This window comes from Salmo salar, chromosome 06 (assembly GCF_965601325.2).
Source record: "Salmo salar chromosome 06, fSalSal1, whole genome shotgun sequence".
In the NCBI taxonomy this organism is placed as follows: Eukaryota; Metazoa; Chordata; class Actinopteri; order Salmoniformes; family Salmonidae; genus Salmo; species Salmo salar.
This window is the reverse complement of record NC_138296.1, coordinates 28,826,801-28,845,423: the sequence shown is the minus strand read 5'-3', so window position 1 is coordinate 28,845,423 and position 18,623 is coordinate 28,826,801. Positions and strand designations below refer to the sequence as shown.

The following is an 18,623-nucleotide window of genomic DNA, read 5'->3' as shown; positions in this document are numbered from 1 at the left end:
AGAGAGATTTGTGATGACTCCAGGGAGATATGACAGGTACCTGATAGATGTATTGGTCTCTGGTGTGCGGGGAGGTTTTTGTATGGCTGTGTGTCATCGTGATAACTACGGAGGCACAGTGTTGCACGCCTTAACAAAAACCACTGTAGTGGAATGGCTACCTACTATATCATATGCAATTACAAGATAAAACATTTAAATAGCTACTCCAACTATTGGATTCTGACAACAGAATGTATTTGTTTTAAATAAAAAAAAGCAGTATTTTTACATTTTATATAAGAACTAAAAATGAATTTAATCACTGTCTATAAAACTGTCCCAGCGAGGTTCTTCCTTGTTATGGTCAAAATGCCTGACAGAGCAAAAGCTGAAAGCCCAAACTAATAAAATAGTTATAAGTAGTAAAACATCATTTGACATAATGTTCATCAGATTAAAATCAATAAATCATCTTATGGTTGTTTTGAAAAGTTGCACATTGTCACGCCCTGACCTGAGAGAGACATTTTGTTTCTCTATTTTGGTTAGGCCAGGGTGTGATTTGGGTGGGCATTCAAGATTTGTAGTTCTTTGTTCTATTCTATGTTTTCTATTTCTATGTTGTCAGGTTCTAGTTTTCTATTTCTATGTTGGGTTTTGTTTGGGATGATCTCCAATTAGAGGCTGCTGGTCCTCGTTGTCTCAAATTGGAGATCATACTTAAGTAGGGTTTTTTTTACATCTGGGTTTGTGGGAGATTATTTCTGAGTTAGTGTATGTTTCTACTCTGCATCACGGTTTGTTGTTTTTGTTCGTTCAGTTTATTTGTGTATGTATTGCAAAGTTTCACAGTGAAAATAAAATGTTGAACGACACACACGCTGCACTTTGGTCCACTTCTCCTTACGACAACCGTGACACACATGTTTATTCCATCTTTGGCCCTGCACAGAGTGGTGGGGAGGTTTTTGTACAGGGTTAAACCACTGTGCCATATAGCGGGTCACAATGATACAGTCCATGACAAAAACCTACCACCTCTACCAAGCACAGAGTGTGAGAGTGCTGACAGCTAAGGAACACAGACATATATATTCTAATTGTCTATAGGCAGCTAACCTAAACGTGCTGGTACATTTATACACATTATCAACTCAAACAAATGTCCATACTCTTTAGGCCTACTTCAGACAAAGAAATCTCAACATTAAAAACTTTAAAACAGGTATACACTGGGGAACAACTATTTTCTGTACGCTGTAAATCATGTGATCAAAACATTTGCTTGAATTGAGCTTAAATGGTTGTTGTAAATGATGTAGGATTGGAAAAATCATTGTCCACATGGAGACATTGGAGGTTTCAGTGAGTTTAACGGAGGATTCTGTGGCTGTGTGTGACATGGGTTTTTGTAATGGTGTGAGTCACTGTGTATGGGAATGGCCACAGTGATCAACATCAATACAAAAACCCCTCCATGGACATGAGGGTTGACAGAATTGTACTGTCTGCACACTGACTGCACTCTGGACCCATATGGGAGAGCATTTCACTGCTATGAATTTGAATGGTCATATTCTCATCTTCATTTTCTCCATTCCAGTATTGGTTGCTATTCTGCTATTGTGTCCTATGTTTCTGATTTCATACTGATTCCTACTGTGCTGTTTTTAGCCAAATTGTTGTATGACAATCATGTTTGTTTTTCTGACATGCCTGTCCATATAAATATACAGTAGCACTCTTTAAAGGTGGTCTATCCTGACATTTCAGATGTAACAATCATGGTTATCAAGTTGTCCAGACATATAGCTTTATTTACAGGAGGTATCAAATACCAAGTCTCCTATTATAGTCATATCAAACACTGCCTTAGTCCAAAGAGTATTCCTTCTACTGTAAGTTCATTTAGAAACATTCTATATTGCCAACTACTGATATACAGGTATAGCAATGTCAAGTGATCCATCTGAGGTTAGTTGGTAGGCTATATCAATGATTGATGAGACACTTTTATGTTTCCTCCATAAAGACGTTAAACCATATTGTTCATAATGAATTGTTGGGAAACAATATTGTACAGAACACAACAGATGCTTCCTTTTGATATTGAGAGAAAAGGCAACGATGTCTGATGTTTCACACAGCTTCCCTCACTACAGTGTAAATTCCCAGTCTAGACAGGAGAGGGGGTTTTGTACGGGGATGTATCACAGTGCAGAATAACGGCCACAGTGATACAGCCCATGACAAAAACTCTTCCCCCTCTCTAACACTGATGCTGAGCTTAGAGTGTATATTAGGGGCGAAACTAGGTGAAGAGCGTAGTGTGAGTTTCTCATACGTTTGGTTCACCATGCTTGATATATTCATAGTAGTTCTTTAATTATACTGTTTCATCAACATATTTATCATCTGTTAATTAAGGAGAAACATTTATCTATGAGAATTGGACATAAAGTTGGTATGAAGTGGAAAACCAGTTTATGCATAAACATGATTTCCAATTCTATTATGCTAGATTTTTTAAAGTTGATTGTCAATGAAAGTTTATTGGGGAAAACTATGGTGTCAATGTTGGAGATAAAATAACAAATGGTTTTATTGAGGGTGACATTATGTGGCATGAGTTGTTGTACTGGCATGTATCACTGTGTACACTGGGGGCCACAATGATATACACCAGTACAAAAACCTCAGTACAAGTGGTTACCTCTCCTGACTCTGTATTAAGTGACGGATCATACTGGAATGTTCTGAATACACCTTATATGAATTCTGGATATAATGACTATGGGCTATGTTGAATATTTAATCTTAAGATTAAACAATCCATAATCTTAAACTAGCTGGTCTCATGCTTTTCCTTTTTATGTCATATTTGGAACAACCATTGAATTCTGTCTGCACGTAAACATTCTCGCTTTTCTTTAAAAATTATGTTCATAACTTTGAACTAGATTCTTTCATCATATTTGGAAAAACATTGAATTGGCTGGATTAAAAAAAGTAACATATTGACATTTTAAAGTAGAATTATTTGTCACATATAGATGTTTCGGCATACGTCAAATTTTGACTGCAAATGAAAAACATGTTTCACATAAATACATTACCTTTACTGTGGGAGCATTTGACGTGGGTTTTTGTAATGGTGTGTGTCACTGTGTATGGGGGCAGCCACAGTGATATACACCAATACAAAAACCTCAGCCTACATGCTGGTCATGGCAGCACATACTTACTGAAACCTCAGCAGACTCTGTGCCAGGTGACTGCTCATCGGACTGCTTACAAGACAAAACCTGGCCCAATGCAAAAATATTTAGTGCAGATTTAGTGCACTGATTACAAATATCAAATACTGATATCCAACTGTGCATTACACAGACCTTATACCAAAGATATACATTGAAAAAATACTTGTTGTTTTCTTGAGTTACAGTTGAAGTTGGAAGTTTACATACACTTAGGTTGGAGTCATTAAAACTCGTTTTTCAACCAATAAATAAATTTCTTGTTAACAAAGTATAGTTTTGGCAAGTTGGTTAGGACATCTACTTTGTGCATGACACAATACATTTTTCCAACAATTGTTTACAGACAGATTATTTCACTTATAACTCACCGTATCACAATTCCAGTGGGTCAGAAGTTTACATACACTAAGTTGACTGTGCCTTTAAACAGCTTCATAGGCTAATTGACATCATTTGAGTCAATTGGAGTTGTACCTGTTGATGTATTTCAAGGCCTACCTTCAAACTCAGTGCCTCCTTGCTTGACAACATAGGAAAATCAAAAGAAATCAGCCAAGACCTGAGAAAAGAAATTGAAGAACTCCACAAGTCTGGTTCATCCTTGGGAGCAATTTCCAAACGCCTGAAGGTACCATGTTAATCTGTACAAACAATAGTACGCAAGTATAAACACCATGGGACCAATCAGCCGTCATACCGCTCAGGAAGGAGACGCTTTCTGTCTCCTAGAGATGAACGTACTTTGGTGCGAAAAGTGCAAATCAATCCCAGAACAACATCAAAGGACCTTTTGAAGATGCTGGAGGAAACAGGTCCAAAAGTATCTATATCCACAGTAAAATGAGTCCTATATCGACATAACCTGAAAGGCCGCTCAGCAAGGAAGAAGCCACTGCTCCAAAACCTCCATAAAAAGGCTGACTATGGTTTGGAACTGCACATGGGGACAAAGATCATACTTTTTGGAGAAATGTCCTCTGGTCTGATGAGTGGCAGGTCTTTAATGATTTGTTGAACAAGTAACTAAATTTGCAATAATCGTTTACATTGTCATATCATTTGTCATAAACTGATGTTGATGTATGGATGGACAGAAGCATAGATTAACATACAAATGAATGATGATTAAACTAAAATAACAGACAAAGTGGGAACATTTTGGCCTTGTGGTAGAACGTATCCACACCGGATATTATTTATGTAATGAGCAGTAACAGACAGGAAACCAGCCATGCCATTCACCACACTGAGGGAACAGGTGCTTCCTCATAACATAGGCACACTGACTGAAACCTCTTCCGGACGGAGGGTAGATAGAGCCCTCTGAAACAACCACTATGTTATGAAACAGCGTGTCCAAATGTCACTATCTAAGTCAGCAAGCATTCAGACTTTAGCCTCACAGGGTTGTTCTTCAATTGTACTGTCACAGTTCATCTTAAATATATTTCTATAAAAATGTTTTTAGTAGGCACCGTTATCCAAAGCAATTATTGTTAAGTGCCTTGCTCATGGGCACATTGACAGATTTTCACTTAGTCTTCTTGTGGATTTGAACCAGTGACCTTTTGTTTACTGATCCAATTATCTTAACTGCCACCTGCCATTCAAATAACAACCAAATTCTTGTTTTTGAGAGAATTGATGCCATTATGTAGCTAGAGAGTCCACACGCCTGGCACACCACTGAACTCAGTCCCTGAAAGGAAGGATGACAACCGGCACATACTGCAGCCTAAGGAGTTGGATATCATTTTACTACATGCCATACGGCTCTGGAACTAGAACAGTTATGTGGCACTGCAGTGTTGTCAAAACAACTGTCACAAAGTGCTAACATGTCCTCCCCTCCCTCAACCCACATTATTAGCCAACACACAACACAATATTTGCCATTTCATGTTTGACCGACATTTAGAAGGGCTAGGTATAAGCAAAACAGGTCTCTTCCCTGCAGTGATGTAGTCAAGTCACTAAACATTGAGTCCAAGTCGAGTCTCTTGAGTTCGAGTCAGAGTCCTTGAGTCCAAGTCGAGTCTCTTGAGTTCGAGTCAGAATCCTTGAGTCCAAGTCGAGTGTCTTGAGTTCGAGTCAGAGTCCTTGAGTCCAAAGTCGAGTAACAACTCCCTTGGTAGTGCTAAAAGCTGCATTCCAACAATCTTTGAACCTACGTTTCGGAAATCGGTATTGCAAGTTAGTCAGGATGGCGAGCTAATTCAGTAGCTACTGTACTGTAACTATGTTGAATTAAGCAAAGGAGAGAGAATTTCTGACAACAAATATACCATTGGTTCACCTCCTACCTCACTATCCGCAATTAGTACGTCACACTTTGTGAGGCAAGTTCAGAGGAGTCCACCTTAACCGGCGGTGTCCCACTTGGGTCGGTGATAGAACCTATCCTCTTCCTGCTCTACATGCTGCCACTTGATCAGATCTACAGACAACACAGTGTCCAATTCCACTGCTATGCAGACGTCACACAGGTGAACTTGAAAACAAATCCTGACACATCATCTGCTTTATCAATATTGTCCAACTGTCTGGAAGAGGTCAAATCTTGGATACAGAACAACTTCCTCCAACTCAACAGCAGCAAGACAGAAGCAATGCTGATAAGCATACCCCAGCAGACCACCAACTCCTGCAGCATCCGCCCTGCCATAGATGGCCACATCATCCCACTCACATCAGTCATCACAAATTTGGGTGTGAAATTCTACCCTGCTCTCTCCCTTTCAATTCCCACATAAGTCACTACTGTAAAACGTAATTCTTTCACCTGAAGAACATTTCCCGACTAAGACCCTCTCTCACCACATCTGACGCAGAAAAGCTAATAGATGCATTTACTGGGGGGCCTGCCTGCAAATTCAATTCATAAACTACAGCTCATCCAAAACAGTGCCGCAAGGATACTGACACAAACTAAAAAATCTGCCCACATCACTCCCATCCTTGTTGATCTCCATTGGCTACCTGTTTCTCCTGCTCCTCTACAAACCCCAAAATGGCATCGGGGACCCGCCTACCTGTCAGACCTACTCTCCCCCTATGAACCTCCACGCACCTTACATTCAAGCCATGCTTATACTCCTTCATGCCTGCAGGACCAGGCTCCTCACAGTGGGGGACCATGCCTTTTCAGGGAAGTATTTTGATTAACAGGGAAGTCTTTTGATTAAGTTTAAAATCTGTGGTCCATTTGAACAGTGGGAGCTAGTTTCTGTGACTATGGTCATGTCCGTTTGTGTGAACCAAAAACACTCCAGATATACAGAATGTAAAGTATGCACAAACAGAGATGATAGTGACTGATGATTGTTATCAATCTAAAATTCAAATTCTGTGTTTTTATGTTTGTATTCAATTTAATGTACCTTTTCTCTGAAGATTAGTGGTGAGATGTTACTTTGGTGGAATGTTAGAAGTAAATCACTTCAACTGCACTAAATTGATTTGTTCTTGAAAGCCAGTGTCTCAGTATTGTAAGACATTTTAATACATTTACAAAAGTAATGATTGTAACGATTGACACTTCACCACAGATTGGTAGTTCGCGCTGTTATTGTTAAATGTTTTGTATTATGTCATGTTTAATGTGGACCCCTGGAAGAGTAGCTGCTGCTTTCACAACAGCTAATGGGGATTCTAATAATATACCAATAGATTACAAGTCATTTTAAGTACTTACGGTGTTTTGGCTGAGCTTTTTCTAGCTATCTGTACATAGGTGGTGTTTTTTCACAGTAACAAGGTAAAATTGTGTTTTTTCATAAAAAGTTTATTTGAAGTGAGGTGGTATCACAGGTATCATGCAACGTAAAACAAAAGGAAGCTATAGGAATGACTCAAATGAAAAGGCAATGGGGGTTTACATAGCTGGGAAAATGGGTCAAAACTCAACATTTAACTCAAATGCATCTACACCAAACACCATATCTCAAATGCATTCCTCCTGAACACTGTTCTAGAATATCATTTATATTTCAATGGGTCTTTTCCCTCTGTGACAAATGACTGCATCTTTATTTAAACAGCTAAACAACAGAAAACTGAACATGCAAGGTGAATACAGTATTCAATCAATACCAAATTAACCTTAGTGTCACAATTTAACCAGGTAGGTCAGTTGAGAACAAGTTCTCATTTACAACTGCAACCTGGCCAAGATAAAGCAAAGCAGTGTGACAAAAACAACAACACAGAATTACACATAGACAAACGTACAGTAAATAACACAATAGAAAAAAAATGAAAAATCTATGTACAGTGTGTGCAAATGTAGAAGAGTAGGGAGGTAGGCAATAAATAGGCCATAGAGGCAAAATAATTACAATTTAGCATTAATACTGGAGGAATATATGTGCAGATGATGATGTGCAAGTAGAGATACTGTGGTGCAAATGAGCAAGAGGGTAAGTAATAATATGGGGATGAGGTAGTTGGGTGTGCTATTTACAGATTGGCTGTGTACAGGTACAGTGATCGGTAAGCTGCTCTGACAGCTGATGCTTAAAGTTAGAGTGGGAGATATAAATCTCCAGCTTCAGTGATTTTTGCAATTCGTTCCAGTCATTGGCAGCAGAGAACTGGAAGGAAAGGCAGCCAAAGGAAGTGTTGGCTTTGGGGGTTACCAGTGAAATATACCTGCTGGAGCGAGTGCTACGGGTGGGAGATGCTATGGTGACCAATGAGCTGAGATAAGGTGGGGCTTTACCTAGCAAAGACTTATAGATGACCTGGAGCCAGTGGGTTTGGCGACAAGTATGTAGTGAGGGCCAGCCAACGAGAGCACACAGGTCGCAATGGTGGGTAGTATATGGGGCTTTGGTGACAAAACGGATGGCACTGTGATAGACTACATCCAGTTTGCTGAGTAGAGTGTTGGGGGCTATTTTGTAAATGACATCGCTGAAGTCAAGGATCAGTAGGATGGTCAATTTTACGAGGGTATGTTTGGCAGCATGAGTGAAGGAGTCTTTGTTGCGAAATAGGAAGCTGATTCTAGATTTAATTTTGGATTGGAGATGCTTAATGTGTGTCTGGAAGGAGAGTTTACAGTCTAACCAGACACCTAGGTATTTGTAGTTGTCCACATATTCTAGGTCAGAACCGTCCAGAGTAGCCTTCTCCTGTCCAGCTCAGGCGTTCGGCGTTGCCGGCATTCTAGCTGCTACCGAACCTACTGCCTTCACTCATCAACCCCAGACTTGTCTTGTCATCATTACACACCTGGTTCCATCCCCACTCTATCACTGTATATATACTCCCTCTGTCATTTGTCTTTGTCTGTCATTGTAAATGTTACTTGTTTTCTGAGAGGAATCTCTCCTACCATTTCCTGAGTACTTTATATTTTGCACTTTGGGATCGCCCTGTGACTTTTTGTTAATGAATATATATTTTGAGCACAACAGAATTTGGGTTTCGTCCCACTTTGATCTATGGTGCTTAAATAAATTCAGTAGTTCTAAACCTGCAACTGCCTACTCCTCTCTATATCAGTGACACTTAGTCTATGACTACATTGAAAAGATAAACCAAATAGCCCTATCGGGAAGGACATTTATGTGATGGGAAAGGTGATATTTAGCATATTAAGATGGGAACTTCATCTTAGAATGGCAAGTATGTACATAATGGAGAACACCAAGATGCTTTTCAGAAAATAAAGCATTTTGGCAATGTTAGGTCAAACTGCGTTGAGAAGCAAATTTTAGCAAAAATGATAAAAGGGCAAATGGAGAAATAAAATGGGCAAACTGATCTATGAACACAAGAACCATGAAGTGGGCTTTGCAGGATATATTTTTCAAGAGAAGAGTGCAAACTGGGATAGTGTCACGACTTCCGCCGAGGTCAGTCCCTCTCCTTGTTCGGGCGGCGTTCGGCAGTTGACTTCACCGGTCTTCTAGCCATTGCCAATCCACCTTTAATTTTCCATTTATTTTGTCATGCTTTCCCGCACACCTGGTTTGCATTCCCTCATTACTCATCTTGCATATAACCCTCTGTTTCCCCCCATGTCTGTGTGTGGAATTGTTATGTGTAAATGTATGTGTACTCCAGGCTGGTTTGCGCCGGGTTATTGTAACCCGTGTTTAGTTTTCTGAGTGCCGTGTTTTGTTCGCATCAATAAAGGGCTCTGTTTGCTACTCATTTCTGCTCTCCTGCACCTGACTTCCCTGCAGCCAGTTACGCACTCCTTTACAGATATCCAAAAGAAAGAGCACCTACAAAACATATGTAAATGTATTTGTGAATAAACAAATTGGCCAAGGGGGTACAGTCATGTAAAAAACAATGTATGAAAAAATAGCAAGACATAAAATCATCATTACATAACACTCCTAGACACATCGTTTCAATTTTAATCATAAAGACTACATTTCATTAAGAAGTTTGGAATGGTACTTTGCATTGAGTCAACCCTAATCGCTACAAGGCATGTTGAGCCATCATTAAGAGCACACCTCACATGTTGAAAAAAAACATGTTTTCTTTCTATTTTGAACAGCAATGAGAAAAGGTAAGGCAAGATGCTAAACACAGATATCTGAAGACTGCGTGAAGACCTGGGATGACCTCTCATTCAGTTCTGAAGCTGCTTGTTGTTTACCAGTTCAAAGTAACTCATGAAGAAGACTAGTGTTTTTCCCCTTGAGTGGCTCTGTCTCTCAGGCATCTTGTGCTTGCTCAGCGGGGTTCCCGTGATGTCATCTCCACGCACCCTGAGTCTGCTGGGAGAACATGGGGTCTCCATCTGAACCTCTCATGCTGATAGGCTCAGCTTCTTTCCTTTCAGCACTGAGAATTATAAAGATACATGTCAAAGGGCCCAATTTTTTTTTTAATGTATTTCCCTTGCAATGTGCTGACTCCTGTGCACTACAACATTCAAACTGTATCTAGATCAATTATAACTCATTTAGGATATGATGTAGTCCTACAAACTCAACCATCAATTACTCCAACAATGCTTACTTACGCATACATAAAATACCAGAAGGTCAAATAGCGAATACACAGATGGCAGAACAGAAAATAGAGGTGGACACTCACCTTTGGTGACATAAAGGTAGAAGACATCGCAGTAGAGGATGGTCTGCACCACGCCGGCCACAATGGCGATCATGTCAAAGAAACCCTCAAAATAAAAGCGCCAGATCCAGTTGAAGAGGTACAGGGCCCGGTAGAGACCCAGGAAGAACAGGTAGTGGGTGGTGATGGTCTCCGCCTCTCCCGTCTTACTGATCATGAAGAGCTGGGGCAGGATGGCCACCAACTCCAGGTAGTACTTCCGGATGCTGGAGTGAGTAGTCGTGCGACACCTCGCTCCGCGGGTAATATTACATTACATTGGAACGATTTGATTAGTGTATTGTTAGCTAGCTACATAGTTGTCTCTGCTGTCTTTGTATCAAGGATAAAGGTGTAGCTCTGAGGAACTAACAAGGTTAGCTAGCCAGCTGTATTCGTTCGTTCGCGCCGTTTTCGAAACGGCGTCAACACCATAACACCACAGCTAGCTAGCCAACTTTACCAATTAGCAGTACTCTAGAAACTATATACATTACAACGGAACGATTTGACTAGTGTAATGTTAGCTAGCTACATAGTTGTCTTTGTATCAATATAAAGGCGTAGTACAGAGTAACTATCGAGGTTAGCTAGCCAGCTACATTCTCTAACATAGTCAACAACGTGCCCACTGCTAGCTAGATAACCCCACCAGCTAGCTGTATCATTTTTACTCAATAATATTTTTGCAACGTAAGCTTAACTTTCTGAACATTCGAGATGTGTAGTCCACTTGTGTAGCTAGCAGGACTGACTTTGTGTTAGCTAGCCAACGTTTAATTACTTCTGCGTTATGAACTAGACACGGACACGAATTGGTAGCTTGTTGTTGTTACCAAGTATTGGTGCTAACCGTGTGTTATAGGATGCTCGCATGCTAGTTAGCTAGTTAGCTACGGCGTCATAGGACACGGTGCACTAGGTGGGTTTTCACGGAAGAATACTGTACCAAGTTATCTAGCGGAATAAATTAAGTTTGAGCCTATTCCTGAAACATTGAACCACTGTAGTTTACATCAATTTTAATTTCTAGTGGTAGCTAGAAAAGTTATATTTTAGCGTTTCAGTGAATTGTTAGTGAGGGAGGCCCTGCTCTCTCGCTTCCCCAGTTGTTTAGTTAATTTTCATGCCAATCTCCCCTGCATTAGCGTAGCCTCTCCTGTAGCCTATCAACTATGTGTCGGTCTATCCCTGTTCTCTCCTCTTTGCACAGTCCATACAAACGCTTCACATCGCGTGGCCGCTGCCACTCTAACCTGGTGGTCCCAGCATGCACGACCCACGTGGAGTTCCAGGTCTCCGGCAGCCTCTGGAACTGCCGGTCTGCGGCCAACAAGGCAGAGTTCATCTCAGCCTATGCTACCCTCCAGTCCCTCGACTTCTTGGCGCTGACGGAAACATGGATTACCACAGAAAACACTGCTACTCCTACTGCTCTCTCCTCGTCTGACCACGTGTTCTCGCACACCCCGAGAGGATCTGGTCAGCGGGGTGGTGGCACTGGAATCCTCATCTCTCCCAAGTGGACATTCTCTCTTTCTCCCCTGACCCATCTGTCTATCTCCTCCTTTGAATTCCATGCTGTCACAATCACTAGCCCATTCAAGTTTAACCTGTTAGGGCTAGGGGGCAGTATTGACACGGCTGGATAAAAAACATACCTGATTTAATCTGGTTACTACTCCTGCCCGGTAACTAGAATATGCATATAATTATTGGCTTTGGATAGAAAACACCCTAAAGTTTCTAAAACTGTTTGAATGGTGTCTGTGAGTGTAACAGAACTCATATGGCAGGCAAAAACCTGAGAAGATTTCATGCAGGAAGTGGCCTGTCTGACAAGGTGTCGTTCTTCTTGTCTCTGTTTATTGAAGAGTGAGGATCTTAGCTGTACCGTGACACTTCCGACGGCTGCCATAGGCTCTCAGAAGGCGGCAAAATGCTGAATCGTGGCTTTGCAGGCTCTGGCTGAAAAAAAGTAGCGCGTTTGGGTAGTGGCTGGTTACAGTACTGTGAGACTCAGGCTCGTGCCCGCGTCGACCGAAAGCTTTGTTTTCTTTCCTCTGTTTAGCTAAATGGACATTCCCGGTCGGAATATTATCGCTTTTTTACGAGAAAAATGGCATAAAAATGGAATTTAAACAGCGGTTGACATGCTTCGAAGTACGGTAATGGAATATTTACATTTTTTTGTCACGAATTGCGCCATGCGCACGACCCTGATTTACCATTTCGGATAGTTTCTGGAACGCACAAACAAAACGCCGCTATTCGGATATAACGATGGATTATTTTGGACCAAACCAAATTTTTTTATTGAAGTAGCAGTCCTGGGAGTGCATTCTGACGAAGACAACAAAAGGTAATCAAACTTTTGTAATAGTAAATCTGATATTGGTGAGTGCTAAACTTGCTGGGTGTCTAAATAGCTAGCCCGTGATGGCTGGGCTATGTACTTAGAATATTGCAAAATGTGCTTTCACCAAAAAGCTATTTTAAAATTGGACATATCGAGTGCATAGAGGAGTTCTGTATCTATAATTCTTAAAATAATTGTTATGCTTTTTGTGAACGTTTATCGTGAGTAATTTAGTAAATTGTTAGTGAATTCGCCGGAAGTTTGCGGGGGGTATGCTAGTTCTGAACGTCACATGCTAATGTAAAAAGCTGGTTTTTGATATAAATATGAACTTGATTGAACAAAACATGCATGTATTGTATAACATAATGTCCTAGGGTTGTCATCTGATGAAGATCATCAAAGGTTAGTGCTGCATTTAGCTGTCTTCTGGGTTTTTGTGACATTATATGCTAGCTTGAAAAATGGGTGTCTGATTATTTCTGGCTTGGTACTCTGCTGACATAATCTAATGTTTTGCTTTCGTTGTAAAGCCTTTTTGAAATCGGACAGTGTGGTTAGATTAACGAGAGTCTTGTCTTTAAATAGCTGTAAAATAGTCATATGTTTGAGAAATTGAAGTAATAGGATTTTTAAGGTATTTGAAAATCGCGCCACTGGATTAGACTGGCTGTTGCGTAGGTGGGACGAATTCGTCCCGCCTAGCCCAGAGAGGTTAACATCCTTACCATTTATCGCCCTCCAGGTTCCCTTGGAGAGTTCATAATGAGCTTGACGCCTTGATAAGTTCCTTCCCTGAGGATGGCTCACCCCTCACAGTTCTGGGTGACTTTAACCTCCCTATGTCTACCTTTGACTCATTTCTCTCTGCCTCCTTCTTTCCACTCCTCTCCTCTTTTGACCTCACCCTCTCACCGTCCCCCCCCTACTCACAAGGCAGGCAATACGCTTGACATCATCTTCACCAGATGCTGTTCTTCTACTAATCTCACTGCAACTCCCGTCCAAGTCTCCGATCACTACCTTGTATCCTTTTCCCTCTCGCTCTCCTCCAACACTACTCACTCTGCCCCTACTCAGATGGTATTGCGCCGTCGCAACCTTTGCTCTCTCTCTCCTGCTACTCTCTCCTCTTCCATCCTATCATCTCTTCCCTCTGCTCAATCCTTCTCCAACCAATCTCCTGATTCTGCCTCCTCAACCCTACTCTCCTCCCTTTCTGCATCCTTTGACTCTCTATGTCCATTATCCTCCCAACCGGCTCAGTCCTCCCCTCCTGCTCCGTAGCTTGACGACTCATTGCGAGCTCACAGAACAGGGCTCCGGGGAGCCGAGCGGAAATGGAGGAAAACTAGCCTCCCTGCGGACCTGGCATCTTTTCACTCCCTCCTCTCTACATTTTCCTCCTCTGTTTCTGCTGCTAAAGCCACTTTCTACCACTCTAACCTCCAAGCATCTGCTTCTAACCCTAGGAAGCTCTTTGCCACCTTCTCCTCCCTCCTGAATCCTCCTCCCCCTCCCCCCTCCTCCCTCTCTGCGGATGACTTCGTCAACCATTTTGAAAAGAAGGTCGACAACATCCGATCCTCGTTTGTTAAGTCAAACGACACCGCTGGTCCTGCTCACATTGCCCTACCCTATGCTTTGACCTCTTTCTCCCCTCTCTCTCCAGATGAAATCTTGCGTCTTGTGACGGCCGGCCGCCCAACAACCTGCCCGCTTGACCCTATCCCCTCCTCTCTTCTCCATACCATTTCCGGAGACCTTCTCCCTTACCTCACCTCGCTCATCAACTCATCCTTGACCGCTGGCTACGTCCCTTCCGTCTTCAAGAGAGCGAGAGTTGCACCCCTTCTCAAAAAACCTACACTCGATCCCTCCGATGTCAACAACTACAGACCAGTATCCCTTCTTTCTTTTCTCTCCAAAACTCTTGAACGTGCCGTCCTTGGCCAGCTCTCCTGCTATCTCTCTCAGAATGACCTTCTTGATCCAAATCAGTCAGGTTTCAAGGCTGGTCATTCAACTGAGACTGCTCTTCTCTGTGTCACGGAGGCTCTCCGCACTGCTAAAGCTAACTCTCTCTCCTCTGCTCTCATCCTTCTAGACCTATCTGCTGCCTTTGATACTGTGAACCATCAGATCCTCCTCTCCACCCTCTCCAAGTTGGGTATCTCCGGCGCGGCTCACTCTTGGATTGCGTCCTACCTGACAGGTCGCTCCTACCAGGTGGCGTGGCGAGAATCCGTCTCCGCACCATGTGCTCTCACCACTGGTGTCCCCCAGGGCTCAGTTCTAGGCCCTCTCCTATTCTCGCTATACACCAAGTCACTTGGCTCTGTCATATCCTCACATGGTCTCTCCTATCATTGCTACGCAGACGACACACAATTCATCTTCTCCTTTCCCCCTTCTGATAACCAGGTGGCAAATCGCATCTCTGCATGTCTGGCAGACATATCAGTGTGGATGACGGATCACCACCTCAAGCTGAGCCTCGGCAAGACGGAGCTGCTCTTCCTCCCGGGGTAGGACTACCCTTTCCATGATCTCACCATCACGGTGGACAACTCCATTGTGTCCTCCTCCCAGAGTGCTAAGAGCCTCGGCGTGACCCTGGACAACACCCTGTTGTTCTCCGCTAACATCAAGGCGGTGACCCGATCCTGTAGGTTCATGCTATACAACATTCGCAGAGTACGACCCTGCCTTACACAGGAAGCGGTGCAGGTCCTAATCCAGGCACTTGTCATCTCCCGTCTGGATTACTGCAACTCCCTGTTGGCGGGGCTCCCTGCCTGTGCCATTAAACCCCTACAACTCATCCAGAACGCCGCAGCCCGTCTGGTGTTCAACCTTCCCAAGTTCTCTCACGTCACCCCGCTCCTTCGCACACTCCACTGGCTTCCAGTTGAAGCTCGCATCTGCTACAAGACCATGGTGCTTGCCTACGGAGCTGTGAGAGGGAACGGCACCTCCGTACCTTCAGGCTCCGATCAGGCCCTACACCCAAACAAGGGCACTGCGTTCATCCACCTCTGGCCTGCTGGCCCCCCTACCTCTGCGGAAGCACAGTTCCCGCTCAGCCCAGTCAAAACTGTTCGCTGCTCTGGCACCCCAATGGTGGAACAAGCTCCCTCACGATGCCAGGACAGCTTAGTCAATCACCACCTTCCGTAGACACCTGAAACCCCACCTCTTTAAGGAATACCTGGGATAGGATAAAGTAATCCTTCTAACCCCCACCCCCCAAAAAAGATATAGATGTACTATTGTAAGTGGTTGTTCCACTGGATATCATAAGGTGAATCCACCAATTTGTAAGTCGCTCTGGATAAGAGCGTCTGCTAAATGACGTAAATGTAAATGTAAATGTAGATGGGGAATGTCCACAGGATCTGATAGAAAGACAAACATGCAACACTGTATATTAGCCATTAATTTCATCCGCCAGCTCTCTCACAACTGAACATACTGAATAGGTTAACCTCTCTAGGCTAGGCGGGACGAATTCGTCCCACCTACGTAACAGCCACTGCTATCCTGTGGCGCGATTTTCAAAACCTTAAAAATCCTATTACTTCAATTTCTCAAACATATGACTATTTTACAGCCATTTAAAGAGAAGACTCTCGTTAATCTAACCACACTGTCCGATTTCAAAAAGGCTTTACAACGAAAGCAAAACATTAGATTATGTCAGCAGAGTACCAAGCCAGAAATAATCAGACACCCATTTTTCAAGCCAGCATATAATGTCACCAAAACCCAGAAGACAGCTAAATGCAGCACTCACCTTTGATGATCTTCATCAGATGACAACCCTAGGACATTATGTTATACAATACATGCATGTTTTGTTCAATCAAGTTCATATTTATATCAAAAACCAGCTTTTTACATTAGCATGTGACGTTCAGAACTAGCATACCCCCCGCAAACTTCCGGGGAATTCGCTAACATTTTACTAAATTACTCACGATAAACGTTCACAAAAAGCATAACAATTATTTTAAGAATTATAGATACAGACCTCCTCTATGCACTCGATATGTCCGATTTTAAAATAGCTTTTTGGTGAAAGCACATTTTGCAATATTCTAAGTACATAGCCCAGGCATCACGGGCTCGCTATTTAGACACCCGGCAAGTTTAGCACTCACCATAATCATATTTACTATTATAAAAGTTTGATTACCTTTTGTTGTCTTCGTCAGAATACACACCCAGGACTGCTACTTCAATAACAAATGTTGGTTTGGTCCAAAATAATCCATCGTTATATCCGAATAGCGGCGTTTTGTTCGTGCGTTCCAGACACTATCCGAAATAGTAAAGAAGTGTCGCGCGCATGGCGCAATTCGTGACAATAAAATTCTAAGTATTCCATTACCGTACTTCGAAGCATGTCAACCGCTGTTTAAAATCAATTTTTATGACATTTTTCTCGTAGAAAAGCGATAATATTCCGACAGGGAATCTCCTTTTCGGCAAACAGAGGAAAAGATCCCAAAGGCGGGGGCGGTCGGGGTCACGCGCATAAGCCAGTGTCCCTTGATCGGCCACTTGAGAAAGGCGATAATGTGTTTCAGCCTGGGGCTGGAATGACGACATTCTGTTTTTTCCCGGGCTCTGAGCGCCTATGGACGACGTGGGAAGTGTCACGTTAGAGCAGAGATCCTTAGTAAATGATAGAGATGGAAAACAAGTTCAAGAAATGGTCAGACAGGCCACTTCCTGTAAAGGAATCTCTCAGGTTTTGACCTGCCATTTGAGTTCTGTTATACTCACAGACACCATTCAAACAGTTTTAGAAAATTTAGGGTGTTTTCTATCCATATGTAATAAGTATATGCATATTCTAGTTACTGGGTAGGAGTGGTAACCAGATTAAATCGGGTATGTTTTTTATCCAGCCGTGTCAATACTGCCCCCTATCCTAAACAGGTTAAGTAGCCATCAACTAGGGGTTTCTCCTTCATATGTAATGTAAATGTCTCTAACCGCTAGGACAGAGAAGTCATGGTTGACCAGGCAGGCGAGGCCCCCTACAGGAACCACCAGGAACTCCATTCGGAAGCTGTCGTTGTTCCTATCGTAGGTGCCCTTGAACGTCATGTAGATCAGGTAAAACCAATGTAGATCACCTTCAGGAAAGAGGAGTGTGAGAAAATGAGCATATCCCATGTTAATGGGGCTGTGAAGTAAATAGTAGCACAGTCTAGACCGTCTCTCATAAGGACTAGGGCCAGATGAAATCTACAGAGAGAGAACTTTTCTGAAGCCCCAGAGAGATTTGGTGATGACGTTGTCAATTGCTTATGCAGTCAACTCTGTAAGGGATTCCACAGATTCCGCCTGGCCCAACTCATAACAGTTAACCTCTCTAGGGTATGTGGGACGAAATCGTCCCACCTACTCAACAGCCAGTGGAATCTAACCACACTGTCCGATTTCAAAAAGGCTTTACAACGAAAGCAAAACATTAGATTATGTCAGCAGAGTACCCAGCCAGAAATAATCAGACACCCATTTTTCAAGCTAGCATATAGAAGGCCAAGAAATGGTCAGAGAGGGCGCTTCCTGTTTGGAATCTTCTCAGATTTTGGCCTGTGAGTATAACAGGTTTTGGCCTGTTATACTCACAGACACCATTCAAACAGTTTGAGAAACTTTAGGGTGTTTTCTATCCAAATCAAACAATTATATGCATATTCTAGTTACTGGGCAGGAGTAGTAACCAGATTAAATCGGGTACGTTTTTTTATCCGGCCGTGCAAATACTGCCCCCTATCCCCAACAGGTTAAGTCGAAAGCAAACCATGCGATTATCTGAGGACAGCGCCCCCCATACCACCACATAAAAAAACATATTTCAACCAGGCAGGTGCGACACAAAAGTCAGAAATAGCGATATAAAAAATGCCTTACCTTTGAAG

General features: G+C 42.5%; 1 protein-coding gene and 1 pseudogene across 1 annotated transcript in view; one reads left to right on the top strand and one right to left on the bottom strand.

The window, feature by feature from the left end:
* LOC106606764 (uncharacterized) overlaps positions 1–18,623 on the top strand; it is a 51,883-nt gene that overhangs the window by 269 nt on the left and 32,991 nt on the right. The window lies entirely within an intron of this gene.
* Positions 10,018–17,864, bottom strand: LOC106606763 (ER lumen protein-retaining receptor 2-like; annotated as a pseudogene).